Source organism: Pelmatolapia mariae, linkage group LG18 (assembly GCF_036321145.2).
Source record: "Pelmatolapia mariae isolate MD_Pm_ZW linkage group LG18, Pm_UMD_F_2, whole genome shotgun sequence".
Classification (NCBI taxonomy): domain Eukaryota; kingdom Metazoa; phylum Chordata; class Actinopteri; order Cichliformes; family Cichlidae; genus Pelmatolapia; species Pelmatolapia mariae.
In genome coordinates this window covers 36,446,357-36,468,370 of record NC_086243.1, presented here as the reverse complement: position 1 = coordinate 36,468,370, position 22,014 = coordinate 36,446,357, and the positions used below count along the sequence as shown (strand labels likewise).

The following is a 22,014-nucleotide window of genomic DNA, read 5'->3' as shown; positions in this document are numbered from 1 at the left end:
ATAAAGGTTTGTTCATAGACATCACACTTTAACGACTTTGTACCTGCACCAGTACTGGACCGACTCTCTGACGAAGGAGAGCTTTCTGCATTTTTACTTCTGTTTGGATTTTTCGTTGATCCTGGATCTGCACTCCTGCTTCTTCCCTGATCTTGGCTCTCAGCAAGAGGGGAGTTATTAGTGATGAGCCGATCATTGTCTGGTTCACTGTGGTCTCTTTCCTCAGCAGCAGTCACCATGAAGGTATCGGTCTCCTCCTTCAGTCCCAGCTGCTCTCCCTCCTGACTGCTGCACAGTTCCTCCTGCTCCTCTTTAATCTGTGGAGGTTCTGGTTCCTCCCGGTCACAGAGCTGCAGCTCAATGAGAACCTCCTCCTCCTTACAGACAGGCTGCTGAGGGACGTCTGGAGGAAGAAAAAAAAAAAGACCAGTAATGAGACTATAAAAGAGAGAGAGAGAGACTTTATTTGTCAGTTGCAGTTGCCCACAACTGAGATGACAGACCTTGCCGACCGTACATACAATACAAAAACATCACATTGGGGAGACGGGTCAGGCTAGGTAGCAAGGGAAAAAAAAACAGTGAAATGTGTAACACAAAAGAATAATACAGGAATGCACAGATATCAACACACTATAACACAATAAAACACAGACATGCCACATGTTAGAGTATTCCAGTGTGTACAGCTGATCTGGGACCGCTGCAATCTTCGATTGCGCCTCCAGCTGATCCGGTGTCCACATCGGATGGGAGGCAAGCATGGGAGGAGGCGTTGGATTCAGGGGAGGGAGGGTGATAGTGAGGGCGTATCAGTATCAGTGTACATGTTTCATGCATGTGTGTGTGTATCCCATGTTCAGCTGAGAGAAAGTGTCACCACGCCCGGTTAAGCGAAGGTCAACAGTCTCCAGTGGACCCAGGTGGCCTTGAAGGAGGGACAAAGAGTTCTGACAACAATCCTGTTATCATGGGAAGAATTTGTTGTTCCAGTCAGCTTCGACCTTGGCAGGCCTTCAGCTGGCACCAGTGGGATAGCTGCATGAGTGAAGATGGTGATATGTTTAAGATGGCGCCGAGTATGGCAGCCTCGTCGCGAGCTCCCCCAAGCAACAGCTGTTTTTTGTGTTTAATTTTACTTTTTCTTTATTTTTTCACGAGTAGCACATGTCTCCTTGTGTACGACCGACAAACCTTACTGGACATAAAAGATGGACTTTCTCATCACTTTCCGGAGTTCAAGTTTTGCAACACGGACCCTCCGTTTGCAGACCCCCCATTCATCTCACCTGAGATGCCTTTGTTCTGGGCCCGTGGAGGCCGCAAACGCCGACGCAGAGGGAGAAGATCTGGCGTTCTGGTTCGACTGAGACGGCGCACTAACAGACCACCGTTACCCAGTTTATTACTGGCTAATGTGCAGTCTCTGGAGAACAAGCTGTGCGAGCTTCGGGCACGGATCTCATTCCAGCGAGAGATGCGGGACTGCTGCGTGATCTGCCTCACAGAAACCTGGCTATCGGACAAGGTACCGGACTCCGCAATACAACTACCGGGGTTCTCTGTGCACCGCGCGGACAGGTCACAGGAGCTTACTGGGAAAAGCAGAGGCGGTGGTGTATGTTTCATGATCAACAACAGCTGGTGTGATTATGCGAACGTGCACCCGGTCAAATCTTTCTGCTCACCGGACCTGGAGTACCTGATGATTAAGTGCCGGCCATTCTGGCTACCGAGGGAATTCACAGCAGTGATTATTACGGCGGTTTACATTCCCCCACAAGCCGACACTGACCGAGCACTCAGGGAACTGTACAGCGCGATCAGCAGTGAGGAAACCGCACACCCAGAGGCGGCGTTTATCACGACCGGGGACTTTAATAAGGGTAACCTGAAGAAAGTTTCACAAAAACTCCACCAACACATCCATTTCAGCACTCGTGGAGACCGGCTTCTTGACCACTGCTACACCTCTTTCCGGGATGCATACAAAGCCCTCCCCCGCGCCCCATTCGGCCAATCAGATCACCGCTCCATCCTGCTCCTGCCCGCCTACAGGCAGAAGCTGAAACAGGAAGCTCCAACCCTGAGGGCGGTGCACCGTTGGTCGGACCAATCGGAGTCTACGCTGCGGGACTGTTTTGATCACGCGGACTGGGAAATATTTCACGTGGCTGCTAAAGACATTGATGAGTACACAGACTCAGTCTGCGGATTTATCAGAAAATGCGTGGAAGATGTCGTCCCATCCAGAACAGTTAAATCCTTCCCAAATCAAAAACCCTGGATTAACGGAGATGTTCGCACAGCACTGGCGGCACGGAGCACCGCTTTTGCCTCCGCGAACACATCGGACTACAAACACGCACATTACCAACTCCGGAAGACGATCAAAGCAGCCAAACGTGAGTACAGGGACAAGGTGGAGCAACATTTTGACAACCCTCGGAGTATGTGGCAGGGACTAAACACGATCACAGACTTTAGAGGGAAAACCAGCACACCGCAGACCATGCCCAGATAGCAAGACGACATTGAATCTATGTTGATTTTTCATCCGAACCGTCGTATATGGTCGGGGTTGAAATGCCAATGTTGTAACAACATTGAAATACTGTGGTAAACCGACGGTCTTACTATAGAGACGTTGTAACGATGTTGATTCACCGTTGTTTTTTTGTCATTGATATTTGATCTATTTATAGTCGACCAGGTGACAACAACAACGTCGAGAAAACGTCTATTTATAGTTGACGATCATTCGGCTCCGGTCACCATCAAAAACCATCGATTTGTAGTTGAGCATTAAATTGCATTGCAACTGATCGGGTATAAAGTACCAGAGAAAGTAGATTTATTGTTCATTTGTTATCAATGACTTGGTCTAGTTCACCAGCTTTAAAAAATCGTGTCTACGTGCAATTTATGTATAGTTGACCGGGAAATTAAAGCAGCGATCACTTGGACTATTCCGCAGCACCCCTCTCACATTAGTACACCCCCCCCCCCCTCCCCCGGTATTCATTGTCTTCTACAGTAGAGCGGGACATTTAATTTACTCTCAGCGGAATTGACCGGAGAAGGCATCAGTTCATGCACTGCACTGGCCTGCACCACGATTAGTATAAGGTAAGAATGAATGATTTTTTTTCCTACTCGGTATTTCCATGTTTGCATTTGAATAACAGTAAAAAAAAACTTGTTAATGTTGTACATTAACGAGTTTTTTTTTTACTGTTATTTAAATTGTGTCTACTTCTTACAATCCGGCAACAAATAAATTGCACTGCGAACAAAGTATATCAACAAAGAAAACATTTTCGTTTCATAATTTCTTCGTTATATTCCCTTACAAAGCTAGCTTTAACGCTTCGAGGTTTCCTTTGTTCTTGCCGTCGCCTCGGCGCTTGACCCAGACTTTCGCTCTGTAGTTGCTTAGTACTACAAAAAATTCTAAATCTGTGATATATGATTGATAAACGTAAAGTTAACTGTATAAACGTGTTCAATGACTTTGTTACTTTTGATGATTGGAGAGCACTCGCTTCAATGCGCACACGAAAACTTTAGACTCAGTTTGAATGCTCACGCAGCATGCGTGACTGTACGTTGCACGCTCACCTAACTTTACGTTGCACGCGTACATGACTTTCCGTTTGTGCCTTGAATAATGAATAAGGCTACGTCCACACGTACCAGCGTATTTTTGAAACCGCTGATTTTTCTATGCGTTTGCACCTTTTGTCCACACGTAATGTATGTCTGGCCGTACATTGTGTTTGTATTTCCAGGCACATTTCACGAAGCAGAACGCAGTCTTCAGAGATATCCACATGAACGCTGTGATACGTCTGACCTTCAGTCCGAAGAAGAAACCCAGACCAGTCTTAAAAGAAAGCACAAGTAAAACCTTTATATTCACAAACATATCTTTGATTGTTAAGAATTTATGATCTTGTCTTTTATACATATCTGTGGTGCTTGCATACTGCAATATCGCCACATAATATAGTCCAAAAAGTGGAAGTTTGTAAACTTTTTAAAAATGCAAAGCCGTGTACACTTGTGCACTTCAAAAATTCATTGTATGCTGTACCTTCTTGCACGTCTCTGTTTCCTGTGTGTGTTGTTAGAAATCAAACTAACTTTAGGAAACAATATGCCAAAAGCATATTTACAATTACTTAAGACCGTTTTTAATTTATTTTCTTTAGACCAAATCCCCTGTACACATATACGGACTCAGAGGATGAGCAGCCTACAAAAAAACGGTTTCCCCAGGCCCCTCGAGTGAAAATACCAGGTAATAAAATACTGTCTAGTGTCTGTGTACATATCTGTGTCTGACACGAGGAAACTTTTTTGACAAGTTGTCTGTATTCTTAAATACTTAAAAAATTATCTTTTTCTAAACAGCCCTCATCACTCCGCAGTCTGCCCCCCAGCCCACTGATAGCAACCATCATAATGCCCCACCCAGCTTCCGGCACCTTTCGCCACTCCGGCACAAACCGACACAGCTTTGCGATCTCGCCAGCATGCAGAGTCTGTCTTCCCTATAGATGGTATGCTTTTAAAAAAGCTTTAAAGCTGCATCACAATGTCATTGTACTCTTATCTTCAAAACACCAGTTTATACTCCTGAATGTCATCTTGTTGTGATTTTTTTTTTCTGTAGATTCCAGAGACTCTGTGAGGCCACTATTACAAGGCAAGTTTGAAAATCTTGGAATTTCACAGTTTACATGGTATAACAAATATATGTGACAGGCAAAAACTAGTAAACACTTTTAGCAGTTACAAGAACTAACAAATGAATATCCAACAAAAGGGAATAGAAATACATTGCACTGCCAATACTTTGGTTTATTCTTTGTATGACTTGAAAATCAGGCTTTAGGGAAAACCAAATGACATGTTTCTATCATCAATTACATGAAGTAAACACACAAGCACTTGCATACACATTTAAGACATGAGACTCGCTAATTCCATCTCTTAAAATGTGTCTATAGGTGAGACGCTTTGCGTTGATTGGTGCTGCTGGACCACACTGGAGGTGCGAGTCCGCCGTGTAATGGTTTATGCCATTACAAAGGAGCTGGCCTCTGTACTCAACTGGACAGGGGAAAAAAAACAAGGACCAGACAAAGCAAAAAAGGGCATTTAAAGAGACAGCGCCGTGCAGATGCATATTTGGTAAGTTTTAACATTTATTGTAGTTTTATGAGCCTAAAGTGAACAATAAAGGGATCAATTGATGTGCTGGGTGCGTTTCACATTTCCTATGTCTGTTTTTTGCTATATTACTTTGTCTTTCTTAATAACAAGTCTTTCATGTCCGGTTAATCTGGAGATGGAGTCTTTGGTCTTCGGCTTGTTTTGTCCTCGGGTTGTACACTTTGTACAGCCCGAGGACCCATGTTTTCTTTTTTTTTTTTAAAGGATACACGGCACACCATGCTAAGACATATCGCATTTTCAGCTTATAGCTCTTTGGGAATCAAATGCGGCAGTTTGCTGATTTCCGCCTGGTGACTTTCATGTTTATCAGCCTAGGAGTTTACATACTTTCTCCCTGCTGAAGACAATTAACAAGAGCTTATTCATGTGCTCTAATTCCCTTTTTTTGTGTGTGTGTCTATTTTTTGTCCTAGATGGCCTGGCGCAGCAGGTAGGGGCGAACTCTATGTCTGAGTTGGTCTTTGCTCAAGCAGTCCAGAAATGGCTCAGATATGCTCCAGATCGTACGGGTGGCGCGCAGGAAGCACATCATCCATCCCCATCCCGGAGTAAATAATAAAAAGTGACGTGAAACATAGAAATGTAAATAGGAAACTTTGTCTTTTAATAAAGTATTTTGCAAATGATACATGTCTATTGACCTTTTTTGGTTTTTTGTTTTTTTTCAATAAAAAGCAACTGTGCGAAAGAGGTGGAAAATCAATACCATATCTCAACAGTGTTTCAATATCAGAATCTGACATTGTTTCAATGTCAACAGTGTTAGAAAATATAACGTCAAATCAATGTCAGGTTTCAACATTGATTCAACATCAAAACCTGACGTTGTTTCAACGTTAAAAATGGGTGCAAGAGTGATGTTGGGTCAATGTCACACTTCAACGTTGCTTCAATGACGTGGCCTGATATTGACTCAACATTGTTTCAATGTTTCCTTGCTATCTGGGTGGCCTCTCTGTGTGAGGATCTGAACGTATTCTACGCTAGATTCGACACAGCGAACACCACGAGACCGGACAGTGTGCGCACCGCGGATGACGTCAGTGCGCACACTGTGTCTGAGGAGGATGTGCGGAAGTGCTTCAGGAGGGTGAACGCACGCAAAGCTACTGGTCCGGACGGGATTCCCGGCCGCGTCCTCAAGTCATGCGCGGCTCAGCTGGCTGGAGTGTTTACACACATCTTCAACCTTTCCCTCTCTCTGTCTGTAGTCCCAGCCTGCTTCAAAATGGCCACCATCGTCCCTGTACCCAAATCCTCCACCATCTCCTCATTGAACGACTGGCGACCCGTAGCCCTGACCCCCATCGTGAGCAAATGCTTCGAGAAGCTGGTCAGGGACTTCATCTGCTCTGCACTACCCGACTCACTGGACCCTCTACAGTTCGCATACCGCCACAACAGGTCCACTGATGATGCCATAGCCCTGACACTCCATGCTGCCCTGTCACACCTGGAGAAGAGAGACACGTATGTGAGAATGCTGTTTGTAGATTACAGCTCAGCATTCAACACCATCGTTCCCTCGAAGCTGGACAGGAAACTGCAGGATCTAGGACTGAGCAGCTCCCTCGGCAGCTGGATCCTTAACTTCCTGTCTGACAGACGCCAAGTGGTCAGACTGGGCAGCACCACCTCATCCCCCATCACACTGAACACTGGTGCTCCACAGGGGTGTGTACTGAGCCCTCTCCTGTACTCACTCTACACCTACGACTGCACGGCCACTAGAAACTCCAACATCATTGTGAAGTTTGCGGACGACACTACAGTGGTGGGTCTTATTACCAACGGTGATGAGACGGCCTACAGGGAGGAGGTCAGCGCCCTGACCCACTGGTGTCAAGACAACCATCTCACCCTCAACGTCGCAAAGACAAAGGAGTTGATAGTGGACTTCCGGAGGTGCAGAGGAGTACACACCCCCATCACCATCAACGGCGCCGCTGTGGAGAGAGTGAGCAGCTTCCGCTTCCTTGGTGTACATCTGGCTGAGGATCTTACGTGGTCAGTACACATAAACAAAACAGTGAAGAAGGCGCAGCAGCGCCTCTTCTTTCTCAGGAGACTGAAAAGATTCGGCATGAGCCCCCGCATCCTCAGGACCTTCTATCGCTGTGCCATTGAGAGCATCCTCACTGGATGCATCACCACCTGGTATGGCAACAGCACCGCTCACAACCGCAAAGCTCTCCAGAGAGTAGTGCGGTGTGCTGAACGGATAATTGGAGGTGAGCTTCCCTCCCTCCAAGACATCTACAGGAAGCGGTGCCTGAGGAAAGCGGGGAGGATCATCAAGGACTCCAGTCACCCCAGCCATAAACTGTTCAGACTACTACCATCAGGAAGGAGGTTCTGCAGCATCCGGTCCCGTACCAGCAGACTGAGAGACAGCTTTTTCCATCAGGCCATCAGACTGCTGAACACTTCATAGACACCTCACCCTCACTACTGGAACTTCAACATTATGCACGCCATACTGTATATAAATACCACTGTTTTGCACATACCAACCTCTGTATATTTTATATATCTTATTTTATTGTTTACTTTATTTCATTTGTAAAACATGTATATACATACTATATACACACTCAAACACACACACGTAGAAAAACATATTTAGTATACACATTCAGTAATGTATATACCTTTACATATTGTACATATATTTATTACTTTTTAGATTAGCCATTTTTATATTTTGCTTGTTTTACATTATTGTATTTTGCACAACTCTGTTGCTTGTGAAGCTCGCACACAAGAATTTCACTCACATGTACTGTACCAGTGTACCTGCACATGTGATGTGACAATAAAAGTGATTTGATTTGATTTGATTTGATTTGAATGTTTGGGTTTAGTGCGAACAACTGCATCCAATTTTTACAGTTGGTCTAATGTCCATCACTGGTCACCAATTATCTCAATTCCCGTTGTTCTTCACCAAGATCTTATCCATATTGCTTTGAAAACACAGTCTGAGTACTCGCAGCCCTGCCAATCGTCTCTCATCTCAGCCAGCCTTGTGGGATTTTGAACAGCTGTAGCCGCTTCTTGTTCTTCGATAAGCCAGATCTAAGCCAGCTCCAAATGTAAATGAAATGTAAAGAAGAGATCTAAGCAGGCAGATTGTTGTTTCAAACACGAGGCTCCACAGCACTCTATAATGTGTCACACAGAAACAGACTAAAGGAATTCTAGTCAGAGCTGAGATCTTCACTGTTGTCAAACAAACTGAGGTCTGGTTAGCAAACAGTAAGTACATGGTTTCAAAGCTGCACATTCATTCAAGGATTCAAGGAGCTTTATTTGTCATTTGCATCACATGTTAACATGAGGTGGAACGAAATTATGTTCACACGGTCCGGAGTGAAAAGAAACAAAAATAATGAAGAAACAGAAATTTTTTTCTTAAAGTTATAATAAATAGTTGTTTTTTTGTTTTTTTAACAAACAGAAATGACAAGTAATAAGACAATACAATAAATAATACTATAACTAGAGTGCGAAAACCTGACAACAAATTCATGTCCAAATCCACCCGATTTCTCTCCCATTGCTCTTTACACTCTCGAGTACAGCAGGTGACTCAAACACTGACAATAAGATTATCATGATTACCAGACATCAGCAGCTGCTTCTCACCTGTAGTCTGAACGGCTCTCATAGTGTCTGTTTTATGCTGATGTTGTTCCTGTGCACCAAAGCCCTGACACTGAGAGTATGGATCTACCTGTACATGACCAGGCTGCATCCTCAGTGCTCAAACATCTGAAGGTGAAAACCTGTTTTATGTTTCCTACATCTAATCAAGCTCACAACACAAACACTCAGCAAGTACTGGTCTCTGTTTATGGATGGGATAAAGAAAGGCAACGTAGTTGATGCCTTGTAACTAAGCAACAACCTATATGCTGCACTTAAGTGCAACGCTAAGTCACACTCTGAGTCTGAACTTTTACAAACCAAGCTACTGAGAACTGAGGACACAATCAGCAGAATGTCTGTGATGAAAATGACCATGAGCTGCCTGAAATGACACTGATGCATTCATATTATTGGAAACCCACAGGAGGACTTCTATTGCTGTATCTGCATCTGTATTCTGCATCTTAATGCATACATACATGAGGATATTTTACATTACATTTTATTTTAAAGTGACACCTTCACAGTTCTAACTTTATGCTGTTACATAAAGAACACTAAAATCCAGGCTGATTTCAGCGCCTGCTGTTTGAATGGAGCACAGTGCAGTCCTGTCCTCTGTTTGCTCTTTGTTAGCTCACATCTCCAAAAAGTCCTCACAATCATAAACGTCCCGCAGAGCTGTGATTAGGATCCTCCCTCAGAGTGACACTCACCTGTCCTGTGCAGCTTGATTTGGGGTTTCCAGGTGATATCCAGCAGTCTGCGCTGACGGTCGATCTCTTCCTCGTACTGGACGATCGTTTTTTCAAACTCCAAGAATATTTGTTCAGCAGCAGCAGTTAGTCGCTCGTTGATAAACTCTCTCAGAGACTGAACTGAAGGCATTGTTACTGCCACAGCTCACACACTCAGCTCACACACTCAGCTCACACACTCAGCTCACACACTCAGCTCACACACTCAGCTCACACACTCAGCTCACACACACAGCTCACACACACAGCTCACACACACAGCTCACACACTCAGCTCACACACACAGCTCACACACACAGCTCACACACTCAGCTCACACACTCAGCTCACACAACAACAACAGTCTCTGTTTAGTCACACAGGAGGAAAGTTAATGCTACTTCCGCCTTTGTGTAGTTCACTTCCGTCTAATGTTGCACAAGTGTAACCGGTTTCTGCTTCACCCTGCTGCAACATTTCGGCCCAAACAGACTCCTCGACTCTGCGTTGTGTTGTGTTTTAAGAAGACAAAGAGTCTCTGATCGATCGTTGCCACTTTATTTCCTGAATGGAAACAACGGTGTTTTATCAGTGCACAGGCTCGCCACACACCACTCCGCACAGCACACTACGGCAGAACATCCCATTAGCATTCCGCTTTAGCATACAGTTTTACACAATAATAAACAAATGAAAAGTACATAAAACTGGTGCTGGACATGTGTCCACTAAGCAGTTATTACACTCAGTGCCCATCAGCTAATCAAACATGTTTTATGTGTCTGTACTACTTAACTATATTGTGTGCGGAACAATACAACTCACCTCTCGTATGGCTACGGCAGACTGGCAGCGATTACTGCAGCCAGCCTCACCTAACCAGCCACACCGAGAGGTGGGGGCGCTGTTTCCCCATTACACTGACATTTGTGGCAAGTGGAATTGACTATGTGCACGAGAAAATGCTAACTTCCTGGTTTGAGGCCGGATGTGGGGTTGCACATTTCCGGTAGCTTTACTTTACGGTAAATCGCTACTGCTAAGATATACTCCAAAATCATGTCCAAAACTTGAAAACGGAAAGATTGCGTTAAGTTCCAAAGAGCAGAAGGTGGGAACACTCACCACTGTTGTGTCACAAAAAATCTAATGATAGATTTTGATGTTTAACCACTTAAGCCCCACGTCTCCGGTACCGGGGGCAAAAAGGAGGAGATCACGTTTAATCGGTTATAACGCGGGTTGAGAAATACAAGTCCAGACATGTGTGGTATCCACAGAAACCTCATAATCTCAGCTAAAATGTCATATAAACCATTTCTACAACCACCAAACACACCGAAAATAAGCCGCGATTAAACGAGCAGTTACGTAAATGCGCAGAAGTCCGCTAAACAAACAAAACCGAACCAGAAATTCTTCAGACTTCATAAAAGTAACCGGTTAAAGATAGGCTGGTTAGCTCCCAGAGCCATCACTGACTCCACACACCAAGTTTCACCACGATCAGACCAAAATTCACTGAATTAGCCGCAAAAGAAGACCACAAAAACACACAGCGGCGCAAATGCGCTAAGACAGAAATTGGCTTACCGTCCCGATTATTTTCGCCGGTAGCCGGTAACCACGTGATTGACGTTTAAAGAGTTTAGATCGATCGGTTGTTTGCATCACTCAACACAAGCAGAACTGCATCACTGCAGCATAAGACACATCGTCCACATTCAGAAGCACATCTCTGTATAGTGACTGGTCTTATTCTTTAAACAGGCAAATGTTCAGCATTCAAACTACAGGTGAACAACAGTCAGATGTTTCCCGTTATGTCGATATCAGCGAGTCAAGTACACACCTACACAGCATGTTAACAAACCGTGAAAAAAGCCACACAAAAAATGAACGATTGCTGGTGAGGGTTTCTATACATTAGTATGTACGAAGGGTATGTTGTGACTTACCTTCTAAATTAAAAAGTGCAGTACTGGATGTCCACGATGTCCACGCATCAAAAAAATAAAATTGGCTACTTGATTTCACCTATGGCTGGTTATTTTTAGAACATAACACCCGCAATAAACGAGGGACAGCTGAGAAATATAACATTTGAATCCCTTTTCTCTTTTGCTCCGAGGCGTGGGGGCAAAATATCGACAAGTCCATGAACATCATTTACAGTTATATTGGGTAAATGACCAAGACATCTATAGAAATGTAAATCGACGCTTAATTCATTCATTTGGTTAACTTCTTTTGGACATTAAACAGGGCGCGAATAGGACACCGGAAACAAAGCTCCACACAGGATTTTCTGCACCGGAACTAGCATATGCTATCGTGCACATAGTCAATTATACCACATAAACACTGTTACACAAGGATGTTCCGCCAAAACAGGACATTTTACTCGGTGTTCCGCCTTTTAAAAAAGTTCTTATCATTGAGGTTTTAGTTGGGATATTTTTTTCTGGATTTCTCAGTAACAAAAATACATCCGAAAAGATTCTAAACATGAAACACTGATGAAAAAGGTCTATGCTACATACTACACGTGTCGTTCTGTTCTTCCAGACATTCATTAATAAAACACTGTGAATTTCATCTTGCAAACTGTCTGATGATATTCAACTTATGTCTCATCTAATCAAGAATGGAAATCAGATTCTAAGTTTTTGCGTTAGTGTCGGCGTAAACGAGCGGCGTAAAATAGAAAAGAGGTTTATTCATGTATTTGCTAACAGAAAAAGGGATCAATCCTACTGAATCCAGCCTGTCAGTAATGTTTAATACTTAACATCACTGTATATTTTACTGTTTCACTCACTTCGATGTTGGAGGTTCAAAATCAACCACAGGCCCCGCCCACATACGTCCAGCTCAACCAATGAGATGATGTCTGTCTGCAGAGCAAAAAGTTTGAGGAAATAAAAGCACAAACTGGTGAATATACTATTGTTCATGTGCTGTCTGTCTGGCTTCAGCAGCTCCAAAGACATGTTGCTGCACCTCTTTTTGTTTTCATCTCACTTCATAGGTGAACTTTTGTCTCTTTCTCAGAACGCAACATTTCTTTCTCTGCTCTGAACCCTGTGCTAGAAATGAATCATTGGTCTGGAGGATTGTAGATTTTCACGTCTTTCCTACTTTTCCTCATTTCCACTGTCTTCTCCTCTCAGCATCATGGACAATGTTAATCTGATGGCTTCATTTTCTCTACTTTTTTCAGGACTAACAGCTGGAGACTCAATCACTCCTGAACGAGATGAAGTCACTGAAACAGAAGGAGAATCTGTCACACTCACATGTAGCTATCAGACAAGTGATAGTAATGCTTGGCTTTACTGGTACAGACATCATACTGACCTTCAGGCTCCTCAGTTTATACTCTGGAAACAAGGAAAAGGAGGCAGTGGTGAATATATTCCTGATAAACGTTATAAAACCCAAACATCAGATCGATCAACTAATCTGACCATAACAGCCCTAACCCTGGCAGACACAGCTCTCTACTACTGTGCTCTACAAACACAGTGATACAAAGTGTAGAAGAGGCTGTACAAAAAGCTGAACACAGATATCTGACTACTCTTCAAAGAGGAGGGAAGTGGTATTCAAAGCACAGCTTCATATCAGATGGATTCTGCTAATTCCTGTTTTATCAGAGTCACTGTGGTTACAGCTGCTAATGAAACACTGTGGGAGGATTCACATGAGCAGCAAATCCACATCAACCACAAACCAACTGTAGGAACGTTCAGACACAAAGAAAATAGTGAATACAGTCAAACAGGAAAAGCTATATTTGATAAACAAATATATCAGATTTAGCATGTTTAAAATGTGCCTAATTTTGTGCTTAATGGTGTTTAAATCTTCATCAGAAAGAAGATTATTGGAGTAAAATCAGAGTCAGATAAGCAGTGGCTGCAATAAGTTGAAGCTTTTGTGGAAACTCCTTCAGAAGCAGCAAATCATTTTGCTGCCGTCCTTTCATAATTGTTATTCCGTGCCTGAGATGTTAAAATGATGCCACAGTCAATATTTTCCCTTCATCAACTTGTTGGGGTGAGATGTTTAAGCTTGTGTTTATTTGAAAGGAACATTTGGTCATAGTACAGCTAAACATGGGCAAGATGCAAAAAGAAAATCATACTTGTATGCACATTAAACATCAAACATTAAAACCACTTATTTAAACTCACAAAGATTAAAAATCAAAAACAAACCAAAAAAAAACAACAACAATCAAGTCAGTTCAGTTTAATTCAATCTATATGTTTATTCTGATATTTTTATATATTTTAAGCCATAAAAACATTCCCCACATTTCCTGCACTCTTATAAACCCATTCTTCTCTTTTAAACACAATTTGAGACACATCCTTACATCCTGAGTGAAAAGTTATTGTCTGAGTCCACCTGACACAGCCAATGCAACCAGTTGGTGAGGGGAGGAAGACACAATAAAGAAATGCTGTTGAAGAGAGCCAGAGTATAATAATAACTATTGATTAAAATGCAGACAGTTATCTAAACTCATAGTGAGTGAATAAGAAACACACCAGTAGCCTAGACCTGCTTACAAGGTGAAGCGTTTTAAGCAGCTCATAACTGTAGAGAGGGATGCTGAATGAAATGACGTCACTGCTCTGCTAAGTCCAAACCTCGCCCATGATTAGCATCTGCACAACAACTTCATGGCAGAAATAGATATATACATAAAGTGTATGTTTTATTGACATATTATCTGATGCTGAAATTGATTGGGATCTACTTCCATTGTTTACCTGACAACATCATACTTTATATTCTACAGCAGCTGTTTTTTTATATATTAAATGTTTCTGAAGAAGTTCAGCTCAAAGGTGACATAATCTGGAAATAATTGTTGGCCCAAAGGAAGAAAGAAAAATGGGGGGGAAAGTATGTCCCTGTATTTTTAACTCCAGTGACCCTCCCACCTCACAGGGTTTCAAGTGTGTTAACAACAGGAGGAGGAGTGACTGAGAGCAGAGAGGAGGAGGAGAGATTCAGGGAGGAGCTGAGCTGTTACTGAACTATAGAAGAGAGAAAAACCTCCACATTCAACAGAGTTCAACACAAAACAAACTTTATGTTCCTCAACATGCTGTCATTACATCACTGTGTGTTTCCTCTGATTCTTCTCACTCTCACAGGTATGCTCACCTACACAGGAAACTATGTTCAATTCAAATGATTCATTCATGTCAATTATTTATTGGAACAATTCTAACATTTATCTGTTTCTTCAGGTGTCAGCTGTGAAGAACTCACTGCAGTCAAAGATAAAGAGTCCAGTTTAGAAGGCAGCACAGTTACTCTGACCTATAAATACTTCCAAGCTGCAGTTTATGGTGATTATTTCTTCTGGTATCGACAATATCCTGGAAAACCACCAGAGTTCCTGTTTTTTCACTCAGGGACAAGAGAGAAAATATCAGATCCAGTTCCTGGAATAACTTTTAATGTGAGTGAAGATAAAACACTGATGACTCTTCAGATCTCCTCTGCTGCAGTGACAGACTCTGCTGTGTACTACTGTGCTGTGAGGCCCACAGTGACAGGAAACACCAAAACTCTGTACAAAAACCTTTGGAGCAAAGACAACAGAATACTCCACAACATCCACTAGAGGGAGCCACACACTGTTAAACCTCTGTGATTTGTTAGGATGCAGGTTGTGTTGACTAAAATGAAAAATGTTTGAAGTATAAAATAACAGTAACTCTTTAAAATAAACAGTTCTTGTGGGATGAACTTTCAGCTGGTGTTTTTGTGGCCTCTGCAATAATGTTCTCAGCTACCTCGTCCTCTTCTATAACCCTTGAACATTAGCCTCTGGTTTAAAGTCAGGAGCAGCAGCACAGACAATGCAAGGCAGAGCCCTGACACAACCAGAGGAGTCCTGAAGGAGCAAAGCAGCAGAGTCCTTACAAACCCACAGTAACACCCACACATACCCAGACAGCGACTCAGTTTGCACCTCATTTCTGTCACACTGAAGCCCTGCAGACACCTGAAGGCAGCAGGACACATATGTTGATGAATGTGTGGACAGAGCGCTCTGACACGACGCATGAACCCCTCTGTGGTTCCCCTCAGCATCAACAGTCAGGAGGAAACATTGTCGCTGTTAGTGGTCCTGAAATAAAAAGAATCTGAAAGGTGAAGGTTCTTGTCACTGTGGGTCCAGGACACTCTCACAAAAGAGATTCTCCATCTTAAGATTTTTACTTCCTACTTAAATAAAGGTTCATAATAATTCAGTATTTCTTGTCTCTTCTTTGGATCAATGGACGACATGAAGCCTGATGACTGCTTTTGGAAAAAATATGTTTTTTAACGCTTTGCTTGACCATAAGTTTAGCTGCAGTTATTACAGGATTGTTTCTAGCTGGTGGTTCCAACTGAGAAAAATCAACACTGAGTACCGGTCACAAAAAAAAAAAATGCTCGTACCCATACTGCTCCGACATCAGCCAGCGCATTTGGGGGATGGCATAGGCACCGATCGGTTTTCTATCGCCCATTTGCTGGGAGTAAGGGCGCCCTCCGTTTGCGAGGTGCGCCTGCTGCTTGCAGCACAGGGAGGAGAGGGCGGGGCGGCGGGGGAGTGTTCGCCCAGGGCGCCAAACAGGTGGAGAGAATTCTCTCTCATCCACCACACAGTCACAGATCACAGCCACGTCAAGCAAATAACAGGCTCATGTTTGTTTGTTCCTGTTGCTAAATAACAGTGTAATTGTGAGAAGATTTGCTACCACATCTCAGTAATAACTTCGTTTTATTAACTTTGTTTTATTTATTGTCATATACACCGTAAAACACTGATGGTTACACAGAGAAATAAAATTCTTATTTTGTGAGTTCCCTTCACACAACTAAATGGACAACTGACTAAAATAGGTTAGAACAAACTCTAACTAACTCTAAGCATAGAAAATAATAAAGTAAAATGAGTGCTATGTACACAAGAGTGTAAGCAGTTATGCAACACTGTCACAGCTGTTGAGATATTCAGAATGTGCAAATATTAAAATTGTTTATATTCTATGAAGTTGTATTATATTCTATATAAAAGCTCAAAATTGCAAATTTACAGGTCAGGTTATTGAGGGCATTGTGACAGATAATAACAGTTTGACAGTTAGTCAATGATTCAGTAGCCCGATGGCCTGTGGATAGAAACTGTTTTTGAGATTGTTCTTCCTTGCTTTCACACTCCTGTAGTGACTGCCAGATAGCAGGAGTGTGAACAGTGTGTGCTGTGGGTGGGGCCTTTCCTTGATGATGTTGTGAGTCCTTTGCGTGACCCGAGTGTTGTAAATGTCCTGTAGTGGTTGGAGGGGTACTCCACAGATGAGTCGATTACACGCTGGAGAGCCTTTCTGTCCTGAGTGATGCTGTTCTCGTACCACACTGTGATGGAGTTTGTCAGGATACTCTCCACTGTGCATTTGTGAAAGTTGCTGAGCAGTTTAGAGGTTAATCCAGATTTTCTCAGCTTTCTTAGGAAGAAGAGTCGTTGTTGAGCCTTGTTGATGATCTACTGTGTGTTATGGGTCCAGGTGAGATCCTCATTGATGTGGGTGCTGAGGAATTTGAAGATCTTCACCCTCTCCACCTGAGTCCTGTTGATGTATAGTGGGGCGTGCTGCTCACTCCTCATTCTTGGGTCAATAATCATCTCCTTAGTCTTCTCAGCATTTAAGGAGAGATAATTTTCCAGGCACCATGACACCAGCTGAGCCACCTCTTCCCTGTAAGCAGCCTCCTTTTTACGAGTGATCAGCCCGATGATGGCTGTGTCGTCAATGAACTTAATGATGGAGGTGTTGCTCTGGAAGGGGACACAGTCGTAACTGAAGAGGTGTACAGGAGTGGACTGAGCACTGGTTCCAAATTAAATCCAGAATTGAATTTAAAATTCTGCTCCTGACATACAAGGTGTTTCATAATCAGGAGACAGACACTATCTCTACTTTTAAGATGAGGCTTAAAACTTTCCTTTCTGCTAAAGCATATAGTTAGGGCTGGACCAGGTGACCTTGAATCCTCCCTTAGTTATGCTGCAATAGACGTAGGCTGCTGGGGGATTCCCATGATGCACTGGGTGTTTCTTCTTCACTCACTATGTGTTAATAGACCTCTCTGCACTGAATCATACCTGTTATTAATCTCTGTCTCTCTTCCACAGCATGTCTTTATCCTGTCTTCCTTCTCTCACCCCACCCGGTCGCAGCAGATGGCCCCGCCCCTCCCTGAGCCTGGTTCTGCCGGAGGTTTCTTCCTGTTAAAAGGGAGTTTTTCCTTCCCACTGTCGCCAAAGCACTAGCTCATAATCCTATAATTGTTGGGATTTTCTCTGGTTTCTTGTATTATTGAAGGGTCTTTACCTTATAGTGCAAAGCAACTGGAGGCAACTTATGTTGTGATATGGCATTGTGTAAATAAAACGGAATTGACTTGAACAAGAACAGTTGTAAAAATAACCAACAGATGTTTTGCTCTTCCAACAGACCCTAAACAGATTTCTCTCTGGCTCCACCCACTGATGCTGAACTCAGCCAATGAGATGGTCTCTTTCTGCAGAACTACAGCCTGATGTTGAGGAGAAGGCTGTGCAGCAGAGAGGCTGCTTAGTCTTTTCATTCTGCTGAACTTTGTTCATCTGCTGTGTGACTTCAACACCCGAAACATGTTCCTTTACCTGTTTGTACTTTTCTCTCACTGCATAGGTGCGTGTTAGAACACAGAAAAGTCTCATTGTGACAAGATTTGATCAGAGTTATTATTAGCAGATTTCTTCATCTCATTATAGATAGATAAATACTTTATTAATCCCCAAGGGGAAATTCAAGGTTCCAGCAGCTTAAGAACACCACACACACAGCATTCACTACAATGTACCAGGATGATACACAACAATCAACAAAACAACATATACTAAATCTAAATCAATCTAAATCTAAATCAATCTAAATCAACAGTAGCAAGCGTATAATATACTGGGGATGCAGTCCTGTTTGAAGTGTGTGTCAGGATAATAATGCAATGGTGCAACAGTGCAAGGTTAAAATCTAGTAACCAACAGTAAATGTGTGCATATGTCAACATGTACAATAAAATGTAAGCACAGTAATTTAACAGTTCTAATATAAATATATGGGCAAATAATATAAAAAAACTAACCAGCAGTAGTATAAGAATTATGGCATCAGTGCAAGTCAGATACAATCATTGGTCAAGAATGACATATATGGACAATAAAAAAAAAAAAAAAAAAAAAAAAAAAAAAAAAAAAAAAAAATGTAAACATGGTAATATAACAGTTCTAGTATAAATATATGGGCAAAAAGATAAAACAGAATAAAGTGTACGCATGGAAATATAACAGTTCAAGTATAAATATATTGGCAAATAAGATAAAACAGAATAACAGTAGGCTAGTATAAGAGTAATAGCATTAGTGCAAGTAAACATAGTAGTATAAGAGTTCTAGCAGCAGTGCAGGGATAAGGTACAATACACAATATGGGCAGATAAGTCCTGTGAATGTATTAGAGGGTGGCGGTGCAGATAGACTATGCAGAGAAGACCAACTCTCCTTTTCCCTTAAGTGAAGCATTGTAAAGTTGTATGGCCCTGGGTACAAATGACTTCCTGAATCTGTCTGTTGCGCATGTCAGGGAGCGCAGTCTCCAGCTGATCAAGCTCTTCTGCTGTATGATAGTGGTGTGGAGTGGATGACAGTCATTGTCCAGGATGTTGAGTATCTTGTTCATAGTCCTTTTGTCTGATACTGAAGTGATACACTCCAGTTCAGCTCCCACAACAGAGCCAGCTTTCCTTACCAGCCTGTCTAGTTGCCCAGCATCCCTCTTCTTAGTGCTTCCTCCCCAGCATGCCACAGCATAGAAGAGGACGCTGGCAACAACAGACTGGTAGAACATCCTGAGGAGCTTGCTGCAGACATTGAAGGACCGCAGCCTCCTCAGGAAGTACAGCCTGCTCTGCCCCTTCTTGTAGATTGCTGCAGTGTTGGCTGACCAGTCCAGTTTATCGTCTAGATGTATTCCCAGGTACTTGTATGTGTTCACCACCTCCACATTGACCCCCTCGATGGTGACTGGCAGCAGGGCATGCTTAGACTTCCTGAAATCCACCACCATTTCCTTGGTCTTAGCAGTGTTGAGTTGTAGGTGGTTGAGTCTGCACCATTGCACAAAGTCCTCCACCAGGCTCCTGTATTCCTCCTCCTGCCCGTCCCTGATACAGCCCACAATTGCAGTGTCGTCCGAAAACTTCTGCATGTGGCATGACTCCGTGTTGTAACAGAAGTCAGAAGTGTACAGGGTGAACAGGACTGGAGAGAGCACTGTTCCCTGTGGAGCTCCGGTGCTGCTGATGACAGTGTCGGAGAGGCAGTCCTTCAATCTGACGAACTGTGGCCGTTCAGTCAGGTAGTCTCCAATCCAGGATACTAGGTGAGCATCCACACCCATCTGCAGGAGCTTATCACTCAGTCTGGGGGGGTAGATGGTGTTAAAAGCACTGGAGAAGTCAAAGAACATGATTCTCACTGCACTTTTCCCCTTGTCCAGGTGTGAGTGTGTCCTGTGTAGGAGGTATGAGATGGCATCGTCGACGCCCACTTTCTCCTGGTATGCAAACTGCAGCGGGTCTAGTGCATGGCGCACCTGTGGCCTAAGTATCCTCAGAACCAGTCTCTCCATGGTCTTCATCAGGTGTGATGTGAGCGCGACTGGCCTGAAGTCATTAAGCTCACTTGGGTGTGGTTTCTTAGGGACAGGGATGAGACATGATGTCTTCCACAGTGTTGGAACTCTCCCGAGGTGCAGGCTCCGGTTGAAGATGTGCTCCAGTGGCTCTCCCAGTTCAGCAGCACAGACCTTAAGCAGTCTTGGGCACAGTCCATCCGGCCCGGCTGCTTTCCTGGGATGGAGTCTCTTCAGCTGTCCCCTGACTTGATCTGCCGTGATGAAGGGGGGGGGAGGGAGGGAGAGGGGCAGGTGTGAGGGGTTACCCTGGTCTTGGTCACCCTGAGGAGGCGGGGGGGTGGAGAGGGAGGGGGAGTGTGTCTGTGTGGGGTTGCCATTGGTCCGGTGGGGGAGGGGTACGTGTTGCATTGAGAATGAGAGGGGAGGTGTGAATTGGGCAGTTATGCAAACAGTGTCCGGGGGTGGTGGACAGGCCGCATCCATTGAGGCTTGAGCAGGGCAGTCAAACCTGTTGTAGAAGTGGTTTAGCTGGTTTGCCCTGTCCAAATCTCCCTCCACAGAGCTGCTACTCTTCTTCCCCAGGCCTGTGATGGTCTTCATTCCATCCCAGACCTCCTTCATATTATTCTCCTGCAGCTTCTTTTCCACCTTCTTCTTGTAATCCTCCTTGGCCTCTTTCAGCCTGACTTTGAGTTCCCCCTGCACGCGCCTCAGCTCTGCCTGGTTCCCCTCCCTGAACGCCATCTTTTTCCTATTCAGGAGGGTCTTGACATTGCTGGTTATCCAAGGCTTGTTGTTTGGAAAGCAGCGTACAGTTCTTGTGGGGACAACAACGTCCATACAAAAGTTCAGGTAGTCGGTCATACAGTGTGTGACCTCTTCCAAATCTTCTCCATTCTGTAGTACACTCCAGTCTGTGGACTCAAAGCAGTCTCTCAAAGCCTCATCTGCTCCGAGTGTCCACTTCCTGAAAGTGCGTGTAGCAGAAGGTAGCCTCTGTACTTTTGGTATGTACAGTGGCTGTAGATGAATGAGGTTGTGATCCGATTTTCCTAGTGGTGGTAGGGGGGTGGCGTTGTATGCGTCTCTCACGTTTGCATACATGAGGTCTATTGTCCGGTTTTTCCTAGTCGGGCAATCAACAAACTGGTAGAAGTTCGTTAGCGTAGAATCCAGTGTTATGTGGTTGAAGTCGCCAGAGATCGCAAAGAGAGCATCTGTATGCTGAGTTTGAAGCCTTGCGATTGTAGAGTGAATGATGTCACACGCTACGTCCGGTAGTGCTCGTGGCGGAACGTAAACACAGACAACAATGGCGTGCGAAAACTCTCTCGGCATGTAATATGGTCGGAGACTGACAGCAAGCAACTCCACGTCCTTACAGCATGCAGTCTCCTTAACTGTAACATGACCGGGATTACACCATCTGTTGTTTATGTACATCACCAATCCACCTCCCTTCTTCTTGCCCGAAAGTTTAATGTCTCTGTCCAAACGAGCCACACTGAAGCCGGGTAGCTCTACATTAGCTGTTGGGATGCAGCTAGTTAGCCACGTCTCTGTGAGGCATATTAAGCTACATTCTCTGTACAGTTTCTGATTTCTTACCAGGGAAGCCAGT

The 22,014-nt window shown here is 43.7% G+C and overlaps 1 long non-coding RNA gene across 1 annotated transcript; it reads left to right on the top strand.

Moving 5' to 3' along the window:
- Positions 1 to 4,214: 4,214 nt before the first annotated feature.
- Positions 4,215 to 5,870, top strand: LOC134616467 (uncharacterized). The gene is made up of 5 exons (XR_010091451.2): positions 4,215 to 4,303; positions 4,417 to 4,565; positions 4,679 to 4,711; positions 5,016 to 5,199; positions 5,658 to 5,870. It is a non-coding gene; the product is annotated as an uncharacterized LOC134616467 (long non-coding RNA).
- Positions 5,871 to 22,014: the final 16,144 nt, after the last annotated feature.